This window comes from Palaemon carinicauda, chromosome 26 (genome assembly GCF_036898095.1).
Source record: "Palaemon carinicauda isolate YSFRI2023 chromosome 26, ASM3689809v2, whole genome shotgun sequence".
Lineage (NCBI taxonomy): Eukaryota > Metazoa > Arthropoda > Malacostraca > Decapoda > Palaemonidae > Palaemon > Palaemon carinicauda.
In genome coordinates, this window is record NC_090750.1 from 104,191,698 (window position 1) to 104,204,564 (window position 12,867).

General features: G+C 40.8%; 1 protein-coding gene across 1 annotated transcript in view; it reads right to left on the reverse strand.

Moving 5' to 3' along the window:
- The window catches only part of LOC137620359 (uncharacterized), a 37,103-nt gene extending 29,135 nt beyond the window's left edge, over positions 1-7,968 (reverse strand). Inside the window, exons 1-2 of the mRNA XM_068350588.1 lie at positions 7,866-7,968; positions 5,000-5,111 (exon numbers count right to left, since the gene is read on the reverse strand). The gene's annotated coding sequence lies outside the window, so the exon portion shown is untranslated. The remainder of the gene's footprint in view (positions 1-4,999; positions 5,112-7,865) is intronic.
- Positions 7,969-12,867: the final 4,899 nt, after the last annotated feature.

Sequence of the window (12,867 nt, forward strand, 5' to 3'; positions counted from 1 at the left end):
CTCAGTCTCGCTACTTCGGCCTGAGGGAGATGTCTATAGAGCTTGCCTATGACGGCATCTCTCCTCTTCAGGATAGTGTTGGCCCAAAGGTTCACTACCTGATGGGAGAGGAACTCGATGGCCCGAGTGCCAGACAATAGGAAAGTCTCCAAAGACTTCCTGGAGGACTCCCGAGACAGGTCTTTAGACCGCATCAGTTGTCCTAAGGATCCTAACCAGAAATCCAGCCACGAAGTAGCCTGCATGGCGTACTTCGCCACCTTTTCCTGGTTTAGGATTTCAGAGGCCGAAAAGGAGACGAAGTCCCGTAAGTTTCTAAAAGGGGGTGGCCTTTGAGAGTGCCTCTATAGAGTGGTCGAGAGGCAGCGTTGGAAGAGATTCCCCGAGGATCTCTTAGTACCTCCTCTGAAACACATACGGAGGAGGTAGAAGCTTGGAGGAGGAGGTAGGAGCTTGGAGGAGGAGGTAGGAGCTTGGAGGAGGAGGTAGGAGCTTGGAGGAGGAGGTAGGAGCTTGGAGGAGGAGGTAGGAGCTTGGAGGAGGAGGTAGGAGCTTGGAGGAAGAGTTGGAGCGGAGAGAAGAGGTGGACCCAGTTGCCTGGGACACTGCCTTCTGTTTGGCACTCTTCAACCCCTTTGACCAGGGCAAAGCTGCACTGGTCCTATGAGGTTTCTGAGTGCCATAGAACTGGCTAAGGACCATTTCTTTTCCATCTAGAGGGGCTGCCAATGGATCTGGAAGTCCATTGATGGAACGGATGCAGGCTAGGACCTGCCAGAAGGCGTGTTCCAACTCCTTCCTCTCATCCTCTGTAAGTTTAGGGCTAGCGGCTGCTGGCAGAGCGTCGTCCTTGAGATCACTCTGCCCTTCTACGTCCGAGCTCTCGTCCATAGGGGCCCGGAGTGGGTCGAAGTCGTCAACTGTATAGAATGGGGATAGGGAGACTACCGGGGAGGTGCTCGCTTCCGGCTGCCTGGGAGGCAGTGAGGAAGGAAGTCTGGCCGAGGATTTGGGGATGGTGAACAAATCCTTCGGTTCCCTCCCATGAGGCCGGAGGTCCTCTGTCCCCAAGGGCCTAGAGGACTCCGGTCGCAGGTCGTGCCTCCTTAGACACTATCTCGACCGGTAAGAATGGAAGGGGTCTTCATAGGAAGTAACCCTATCCTCCTTGGGGGCGAAGGACAAATGCTTTTCCTTTCCCCTTTGGCCTGGCCTGTGGCGTCTTGAACTGCAGGGGGCTACCCTGAGGTGCATGCCAAATCTCCTCCAGAGGTCTTTTGCCAGGGGATGATCGTCTCCCCTTGCCTGAAGGACCCGCCTGTGCGGGAACTTCCGACCTCCTCCTAGGATCGGAGGGAGGAGAGGACCCTGGGAAGGGAGGAGAGGACCCTGGGAAGAGAGGAGGCGACAAGGGAATCCTAGGTGTATCACCTAAGGACTGGGGGCGGGGAACGACTCCCTTTATGGCTTAGGGCATTACACTGAATAAGGTGCTAAGCCACAGGGGGGTCACGGGCTCTTGAGGAACTAAGGGGAAGGTCCTTAGGAAAGAACTGCTCCCTGGGCTTAGGAACCTGGGCAGGTTTCCGAACCCTCTTGTCTGATGGAAGCTTCCCTACAGGCAAGATCGGCACAGGCCTACCCTTAGGGATAGGGTCTGGGCTCGGTCGCACAGGCGACTGTTGTCTCTGTTGAGGCCTAAGGGGCTCGAGAGACTGATCGTGAGCGCCAAGATGGTCGTGCGCTCTTGCGCCGAACTGTTGGTAGGCAGAAGGGAGCTTGTGCGCGCACCTTTCCCGATTGTGTGCACCTTTTTCGCACTCCTGGAGTTCATGAGGTTGTTCGTGCACCTGGCGCGCATAAGGTTGCTCGCGCGCATGGCGCGCAGTGTACTGTTCGCGCGCAGTGTACTGTTCGCGCGCAGTAGGTTGTTCGCGCGCATGGCGAGCAACAGGATGTTCGCGCATATGGCATGCCATAGGATGACCCCGCGCGCCATGATCGCCATTTTGTTTGCGCACGCCAAGACGGTCGTGCACGCCGATTCGGTCGTGCACGCCGATTCGGTCGTGCACGCCGATTCGGTCGTGCACGCCGATTCGGTCGTGCACGCCGATTCGGTCGTGCGCGCCAATTTGGCCGTGCGCGCAAGAGCTCTCAGGTTGGTGAGAGAACTCACTGCTACGCTCACCCGAAGGTTCACGATAGCTTGTGTTGTGTGAGCGCGAACGATCAACACAACGAGAGTTTGAAAACTCTCGTCATAAAAAGAATGACTCTGGTCACGAGAACCCGAAAGTTCAGCGTGAACTGTGTAGCGTGAACTGTGTTGCGTGAACCCGAAGAATCAACACAACGAGAAACCGGAGTTTCTCTGTCACCATACTGTACACCGAAGTGTTAGCGCGACTAGAGTTACGAGAGCCCAAGTGTTCAGCGTAACTCAGGTTACGAGACCCCGAAGGGTCAGCGTAACGAGGAATCGAGGTTCCTCTGTCACGAGATCCCGAAGGATCAACGTGACTGACGGTACGAGAACCCGGAGGTTCAACATTACCGTCGTTACGAGAGCCCGAGGGTTCAGCGTAACAAACTCAAAGGTTTCAAGTCGCAAGAGCCCGAAGGTTCAGCGCGACGAAGACCCGAAGGCCTCCTGCTGTCATGAGAACCCGCAGGATCAACATGACGAGAGCCCAAAGGCTCACAATCACGCCAGCCCAAAGGGTGATCGTCACGAGACCCCGAAGGATCAACGTGAGGAGAACCAGCAGGTTCAAAAAGACGTCTCCTCACAGCCCGAAGAGGAGAACGCCCGGGGTGGAGAGGGGTTACCCACCCCTCCACTCTACGAACCTCCGGAGAGGAACGTACAACAGACTCCACCCGAGGGGGAGACTGATTTAGGTCAACAGATAATTCCTCCGCAGGGGAGGAAATTTAGCCCGAAGGGGAACTACGGTTACCACAAGGTTCTCTTTCCGCCCCTGGAGGAGAACCTAAAGCGTAAGGAGATTGCCGATGCACAGAGGCAACCTTCTCTCGTGAATGAGAGATATGTTCCCCCGAAGGGGAAGCTTGCCTTGGAGAGCGCCCTGCCACCGCCCCTGGTGGGTTAGCTAACTCCTCGGCGTCGGAACCAGACCCAAGGTCTGGAAAAGAACAGGCGCTCCCTGGGGGAAGAGAAGGAGCCGACTCACTAGGGGAGCCGCCAGCCTTGTCTATCCCACAGGGTTGACCTGGAGTCACAAGCCCTGCACTACTGCTCGACCGTACCCCGGAAGGGCCTGGTCGAGGATTAGCTTCGGGCAGAGATTTGGGCGTAGAAGAAGCAGAAACCCGCGATTTCTTCGATTTCGAGGAAGACCCCGAAAGTGAAGATTCTCGTTTAGACTACTACTTCTTCTTACGCACAAACCTCTCCCACTGGGAGGCAGGCCACTCCCTACACTCGGAACATGTGTTGTCCCGCGAACACCGAGTTCCCCGGCAAGTCGGGCATAAAGGGTGTGGGTCCGTTTCCACAGATGATATGAAGGTGCCGCAGCAGCGGCCTTCAATCCCTGGACATGTCCGCAGAGCGGAACAATAACCATACACACCGACACACAAAAGAAAAAGAAAAAGAAAAAGTAATAAAGTCAAGGCAGTTTGTTTAACGGGAGCCAAAAGTAAAAGAGGGTTACTCAACCGTCAGGTGTGAGTGAGCGGGGTAACTAGTCTACCCCAACCACTAGCTACCCCAACCCCCTCCCACTAACTAGCGGTTGGGGTAATTATCTCACTAAAATTGTCTTGGCTGGTTTTCAGCGTTGTTGCCGAAAGTAATACCCTATAAATAGCGAAGGTTTGTATCTGTGTCGGAACAAACTCAAGACTTAAGGGGAATGTAATGGCAGGTCTACAGTAGACACGGGTACCTATATTTTCTATCAGAAATTTCCTTACCTGTGGGAATCATGATAAGAGATTGTACTCCTGCTCTAGATATTAATGGTCCACACCAGGCCCATGAATACCCTTCAGCATTCAAATCTACTTACTATGAACGGGTCGCACATTCTCAGGACCTCGTATCTGGACACTTCAAAATTGAATAACTAAAATAAACTCCGACCACAGAATTTCTAATAGAAAATATATAATTTATGCTAGATAGGCCTAGTGATATGCAAGCCATATTTGCAACATCTTAAAAGCTGATAGTTTATATTGAGCCTAATATTGCTAAAGTCTACATAGCAAGAAATTTTTGCACTAGTTAGACCTAGTGATATGCAACCCATTTTTGAAATATCTTGAAAGCTGATAACAAGAGTTCATATTGAGCCTAATGTTGCTAAGTCTACATAGCAAGTGATTTTTACGCTAGATAGCCTAGGCCTAGTGATGATACGCAAGCCATTTTTACATTTTAATACAGTTTTTGACGTAGGAAAAATATTTTTGGATGAGATTTCCATGTCATCCTGATGGAAGTTCCTTCGGGCAGCTTCCTACTGTATAATATTTCTGCGAGTGATATTACAAGAGAATTACAAGACTAATATAACGAAGTCTACATAGCAACAGATTCAGAGAATGGGGGGGGGGGTGAAATCTAAAGCTACCAGTCAGTATTGATGCCACGTGCTTACGTTACATTATTATTATTATTATTATTATTATTACTATCCAAGCTACAACCCTAGTTGGAAAAGCAGGATGCTATAAGCCCAGGGGCTCCAACAGGGAAAAATAGCCCAGTGAGGAAAGGAAATAAGGAAATAAATAATATGTACCACCACCAGGTTTCCACATGCAGAAGCCATCCATGAGAGACAACTGGATATTTATATTTAATAAATGAATTTAATATATACATTAAATTGATTTAGGATGTATTTTTTGTCTCCCAGGAGGCCCATCATTACTGACTGCTTGTTATACAAAATACTGGGGAGAGACTGTAGGCCTATTATTGCATAAGTACCAATGCTTTCAAATATAGGCCTATTCATACCTGTTGGGTTTTATGAATGGTTACATACACCAAAGCTGGGAACTGTTAATTGGCTATTCTTTACTCTGTATACATCTTCAGCCGTCCTTGGTATATGTATATAATACACCATCTGGAAAAGCGAAAAAAAAAATTACGATCGAAAACAAAAATGGAGAAATTCTTAAGAATAAAACCTACTTAATATGAGGGTTCATGGTAATATTCTTATTTGTGCTTCGAAATTTTATGACAAATCTTGTGGATCCTACATCAAGAAGTAATAATAATAATAATGATAATTTATATTTCTTGGATTATCGAACGTTGGGGGACCTAAACTCCGACTTCGTGCAAATCTCTATAAATTAGCGTTCTTTAGCAGGCGCTGTCTAATAAAAAAAAAAAAAAAGGTACAAAGCTGACGTCAGCAGAAAGTATGGTTGGTTTTTTGCCATTACATTATTTAAATAACTCCGTTTAAATTAAGTATTTAAAGATAATCCTCAATAATCAAATAATTCACCCAGATATTTAAATAATTTCATTACGATTTATATATATATATATATATATATATATATATATATATATATATATATATATATATATATATATATATATATATATATGCGTGGTGCAATACTTGGAAACTATCCCCCTACCATCACCCCCAAAATAGAACAACAGTGAAAAGGCACCTCTTCCTTCACCCCGACTCTGAGCAGGGGTGAAGGGGTGATTAACCTGGCCCAAATTCCACCATGGCGTGTAATACTTGGAAACTCACCCCCTACCATCACCCCCAAAATAGAACAACTGTGAAAAGGTACATCTTCCTTCACCCCGACTCTGAGCAGGGGTGAAGGGGTGATTAACCTGGCCCAAATTCGACCATGGCGTGCAATACTTGGAAACTCACCCCCTACCATCACCCCCAAAATAGAACAACAGTGAAAAGGTACATCTTCCTTCACACCGACTCTGAGCAGGGGTGAAGGGGTGATTAACCTGGCCCAAATTCGACCATGGCGTGCAATACTTGGAAACTCACCCCCTACCATCACCCCCAAAATAAAACAACAGTGAAAAGGTACCTCTTCCTTCACCCCGACTCTGAGCAGGGGTGAAGGGGTGATTAACCTAAAAGGTACATCTTCCTTCACCCCGACTCTGAGCAGGGGTGAAGGGGTGATTAACCTAAAAGGTACATCTTCCTTCACCCCGACTCTGAGCAGGGGTGAAGGGGTGATTAACCTGGCCCCAATTCGACCATGGCGTGCAATACTTGGAAACTCACCCCCTACCATCACCCCCAAAATAAAACAACAGTGAAAAGGTACATCTTCCTTCACCCCGACTCTGAGCAGGGGTGAATGGAAACTCACCCCCTACCATCACCCCCAAAATAGAACAACAGTAAAAAGGTACATCTTCCTTCACCCCGACACTGAGCAGGGGTGAAGGGGTGATTAACTTGGCCCAAATTCGACCATGGCACAGAGTCCAAAACTTTAACTGGACAAGTAGGTCAAACTTGTCAAAGATCACTTAACCAGGACAGACAAGGAAGAAATAGCTTTTCGCCCATTCTGGAGCAGTAGTCAAATACATATAAAATATATACGAAATAGTACTGACTAACGTTAGCTGGTTCCTACAGATATAGTAAAATACGTAATCAACCTTATTTCGTTGTATACTTAAGTTAATTATACCAACTAAATTAACCATAAAATAACTAAATAAGCAGCTATTGTGCAAAACGAAAATAAAATATATACGAGATATTACAGACTAACGTTAGCTGGTTCCTACCAATATAGTAAAATACGTAATTAATCTTATTTCGTTTGTATACTTACGTTAATTATACCAACTAAATTAACCATAAAATAACTGAATAAGCAGCCATTGTGCAAACCGAAAATAAAATTAAATATACGAAATAGTACTGATAACATTAGTATATTTCGAATTGTAAAATATGGGTTAACGAGTCAATCTTAAAGTACTGACCATAAACTCTCACTAGACATCTGGAGGACTGAAATATATAAAAAAAGACAAATTTAAAGACCATAAAAATATTAAAAACCTTTGTAAACGCAAAACCATAAAATAATGTGGATATAAAAGTAAATTTTCGTGGGCCACTTAGTACAGCCATTAAACTTAGTGCGTTACTGATGTTAAGAAATTTTCTTTTTTTACGCATTATTTCTAATATATGATTTAATTCCTTGTTTCCTTTCCCCACCAGGCTATTTTTCACCGCTGAAGCCCCTGGGGTTATAGCGTCCTGCTTTTCCAATTAGGGTACATAAAATTGCAATTTTTTCCTTGTTGGAGCCCTTGGGCTTGTAGCCTCCTGCTTTTCCAACTAGGGTTGTAGTTTAGCTGATAATAATATCATATTTGCAGTAATTTATACAAAGGATAATTAAATAGATATTTCATATTTTTACAAAATTACAAATTTTTCCTTGTTGGAGCCCTTGGGTTGTAGGCCCTTTTCCAACTAGGGTTGTAGCTTAGTTAATAATATTAATACCATATTTCTAGTAATTCATATAGCAGGATTATTAAATATATATTTCATATCACAAAATTGATACGATGTTTCAGTGACCCTACACACACACACACACACGCACGCACACACACACACACACACACACACACACACACACACACACACACACACACAATCGAAACCGGTCATTTAACGCAGTATATATCGAGATTTCTTGCCATAACTCAAACTAATAATAACATGGGAACTTGAATAACATACTATGTCATTAATACACGAAATGGCTGTAATTAAAATGTATAAATTATGAATAAAAACCAAATATTCCCAGAGAACAAATACTCAACTCACCCTCCCTCCTTCAGGTCTCCTAAGCAAATGGCCCGAAATCAGTAGATTTTTCTTTCACCCAATCAGAGGGCTTCAAAGAAACTCTTTTTATAGCTCTCTTTTATTGGTCAAAACTTTCATTTTATAGCTAAGAGACTTAGAAGCTATCCTCCTATTGGCTGAGACCAATTTTACAGTCTTTGGGTTTTTGACAGACCACCGAGGGTAGTTTCAAATTAACTTTTTCCCAGAACACCAATGGTAGTTTCAAATTAACGTCTTCATTTTATTTGATATAACTTAATAAATTCCTTGTATATATATATCAATATACTAAATTGGAAACTGAATTATATAATTAAATCAAAATTATAATTTACAAGGACCTATAATAGTGATAAAACGAAAGAACGTCTTAGTAAACAAGCGAAAGAGATATCTTCTATACCACTCGTTCAGCTGTGATCAAATTCAAAATTTTATCAATCTCTGGGATAAATAATGTATTTTTTACCAATATATACTTAAAGATTCAATCTTATTTATGCATTTTAACAATATAAAAAAACTTGGAATATTTCCAAATCATTGTTATTAAAAAAAACAATGTATTTTGGTTAACAATCTTCATGTTAAATAGCCAGACTTGACTAGTAAGTTTTTAAATGGATAAATTTCTATTTAATAAATAAAATAGGAAGAAATACATATCCAAGAACACTTATATTAATTCAAAATAAGTTAATTATCAAATATTTCAAATTCCTCGCTACTATGAACTTGAAAATTATGAATGAAATTACTATATATGTCAGTTGTGCATAGCAATATTGAAATTTGAAATATTTGCACCAATATTACCACATGTATCACATCCATGTTAACACTTATACATTTATACATTAATACATTCGAACATTATACAAATACAGCTATTTTTCCCTCATAAGTGCATGTATGAATTCATACATTTCATACATACAGTAAATGCATCGATTGATATATACATATATACATACACAATGTATACATATATACATATACAAAACAACAAATGCAGCCGTTTCTAGTCCACTGCAGGACAAAGGCCTCAGACATGTCTTTATTCATATCTGGATTTTGGCCATTTTTTCCTTTACCAAGCAGACCACTGCGGATTGGTGATGGTGGGAGACTTTTGTTTGAACGTTCACAGCAAACCAACCTATTATGGTTGTCACTGACTTGTATAGCTTTGCTGATCGTGGGGATACACAAACCCTTTCACAAAGAAATACACACACACACACACACGCATATATATATATATATATATATATATATATATATATATATATATATATATATATATATATATATATATATATAATTTTCTGAGTGGGGATACCTTAACGTGATAAAAGGGTTTCTGTATCGTAATTATTATTATTATTATTATTAATTGCTAAGCTACAACCCTAGTTGGAAAATCAAGATGCTATAAGCCCAGGGGCCCCAACATGGAAAATAGCCCAGTGAGGAAAGGAAAGCTGTTCTAGTCAGGGACACTCATACTAGGTTGGTTTGCAGTGAACGATAGGTCTAAAGTCCCTCACTATCACAGATTCATGATGGCCAACATGAATAAGGACATGTCTGAGACTTGTGTACTGTTTAAAGGTTTAAAGGCCGCTCATGAATGGCAGAGGCAAGGGACAGTGACATTGCAAGGACAGGACAATGCCCTAGAGACTGACCATATGTACATATGATCAGCGCCCAAGCCACATCTCCAACCAAGCTAGGACCAAGAAGAGCCAGGCAATGACTGCTGAAGATTCAGCAGATAGACCTATAGGCTCCCCCAAACACCCCATCCTTAGCTCACAAGGATGGAGAGGTTGCAGAGACCAAAGGAACTATCGAGTTTGAGAGGGACTCGAACCCCAGTCTGGCGTTCAACAGTCAGAGACGTTGCCACATCGATAAAACTTGATGAATGGGAGCTAGGAGTGTTGGTGAAAATGGCAAAAAAAGGAGATCTGACTGATTGCAATAATTACAGAGGCATCACACTTACGTCAGTTGTTATGAAAATATATACTAAGCTCATTCTACAGAGATTATTATTATTACTGTTATTATCATCACTGGATAAGCTACAACCCTAGGTGGAAAAGCAGGTTGCTATAAGCCTAAGGGCCCCAACAGGGAAAATAGCCCAGTGTGGAAAGGAAACAAGGAAAAATAAAACATTTTAAGAACAGTGACAAGATTAAAATAGATATTTCCTATATAAACTATAAAAACTAACAAAACAAGAGGAAGAGAAAGAAGTAAAGATAGAATAGTGTGCCCGAGTGTACCCTCAAGCAATAGAACTCTAACCCAAGACAGTGGATGACCATGGTACAGAGGCTATGACACTTCCCAAGACTAGAGAACAATGGTTTGGTTTTGGAGTGTCCTTCTCCTAGAAGAGCTGCTTACCATAGCTAAAGAGTCTCTTCTACCCTTACCAAGAGGAAAGTAGCAACTGAACAAGTACAGTGCATTAGTTAACCCCTTGGGCGAAGAAGAGGACTAGAGAGAAAGATTGACAAAAAGCTGAGAGATGAACAAGCAGGATTTGGAAAAGGTAGAAGCTGTACTGACCAAATTTTTTATTTTGAGACATGTACAGCAATGTGTAGAATATAGAAATCCACTTTTGATGGTATTTGTGGACTATGAAAAAGCCTTTGATAGTGTGCACCGGCCAATTTTGTGGAAAATCCTGCGTTATTATGGAATTCCTCTTAAATATGTAAATTTGATTAAGTCTGTTCATAAGCATAGCAAGTGCAAAGTTAATGTTAGTGGAGTCCTATCAAATGAATTTCCAGGGAACAGTGGAGTACTCTAAGGGAATGTGTTGTCACCTATGTTGTTTATCCTTCATGGATTTTTTAATGCACAGAACAGTTGGGGATGGTGGAGAAGTATTGGACTGCATTAGTAACAGGAAATTAGCAGACCTAGATTATGATGATGATGCTGTCCTTGTTAGCAAAACACCACAGGACTTGCAATGCTTGCTTACCAGAATGCATGAAATATCACGAGGTTGAACGCAAATTAAATAGAAGAAAGACAGATGATGAGAACGGAATATGCAATGGAAGATGAAATATCATTGGAAGGAAAAAGGACTAATGAGGTGGAATCATTTAAATATATAGGAACTATGATCTCCAATAGAGGGTCTTTAGAAAATGAGTTGAATGAAAGATTAAAAAAAGCAAATCAGACAATGGCTAGGTTAAGTAAAATTTGGAAATCAAATCACCTGAATTTGCATATAAAAACCAGACTATATATCAGTTTAGTGAGATCGGTGTTACTCTATAGACATGAGTCGTGGTATGACAATGAAACAATATCCAACAGATTTAGTAGATTTGAGAACAAAGCCCTCAGAAGGATATTGGGAGTTATATGGCAGGACAGGACTAGAAATGAAACTATAAGAGAGATTACTCGAGTGCCATATGTAGATGAGATCATGGTGAGGGGTAGATGGAGATGGTTTGGGCATGCTCTTCGGACTCCCCAAGAGAGATTAGTTCACCAATTGTTTAACTGGGCTCTATAAGGGACTAGAAGAGTTGGAAGATCCAGGCCTACATGGCTGAGGACTATGAAGCGTGAAGTAAGAGATGATAAATGGAGAAGTATTGAAATAAAAGCTCAAGATACAGACGACTGGCGATATCTAACCGAGGCCCTTTGCGTCAATAGGCGTAGGAGGATATATATATATATATATATATATATATATATATATATATATATATATATATATATATATATATATATATATATATATATATATATATATATATATACAGTATATATATATGTATATATATATATATATATATATATATATATATATATATATATATATTAATTAGATTGTACATTTTATACATATTATAGAGTAAACTTATAAAAGCGTAAATTACAAAAAAATAAATTCTTATGAAAAAATTTGACCTAAAATTACATTAAATTTTGAAATTATCTGCATCACTAAAGAAAACGGTTAAGAATCTCAAACTAATAAGAGAAAACGGACAAGGGAAATTATATTTAAAGGGATACTTCGCTAAAACCTTGCTACTATATGTCTACCTTTAGCTTGTAAGCTAAACTTATGTTTCTTCCTTTACATTATTAATAATCCTAACGTCATGCAAAAGGACAGAAAGTATAAAAGAAGAGAGAGAGAGAGAGAGAGAGAGAGAGAGAGAGAGAGGAGAGAGAGAGAGAGAGAGAGAGAGAGAGAGAGAGAGAGAGAGAGAGATTGAACTGTGGAGCTTGCTTGGAAGACATTTGCAAAGATATGTGATGAAAATCAGAGCTAGAAAATGTTGAAGAAGATAGAGGCCAAAATGGAATAGAATAATGATAAAAAAAAATGTATTATATAACACTAAACTTTTATAAACTTCAGAAATTTGAGTCCTATAAAAATTATTCGACAAATACCATTTAGTAATGTCGACAGTTTGTAAACATAGTTCACTGTGCTTTTTCTGATCAGAAAACAATATGACCTGCAGATATGGTTGAATAATATGAAAAACTACAGTATTTAATTCAACAATTATACTAAAGCTGTTGAATACGCTTCTTGAAAAACTTTATGTCAAAAGTCCTGATATTTCCATATTTTAGAAACTAGATTGAGGTATAATTTGGTATCTATCATTTAAAACCACTCATAACTACACTAAGGTAATGCTGACAATTTGGTTATTATTATTATTATTATTATTATTATTATTATTATTATTAATATTATTATTATTATTATTATTATTATTATTATTATTATTATTATTATTAGCTAAGCTACAACCCTACTTGAAAAAGCATAATGCTATAAGCCCAAGGGTTCTAACAGGGGGAAAATAGCCCATTGACGAAAGGAAATTAAGAAATAGATAAACGATATGAGAAATAATGAACTAAAATAAAATAGTTTAAAAACAGTAAC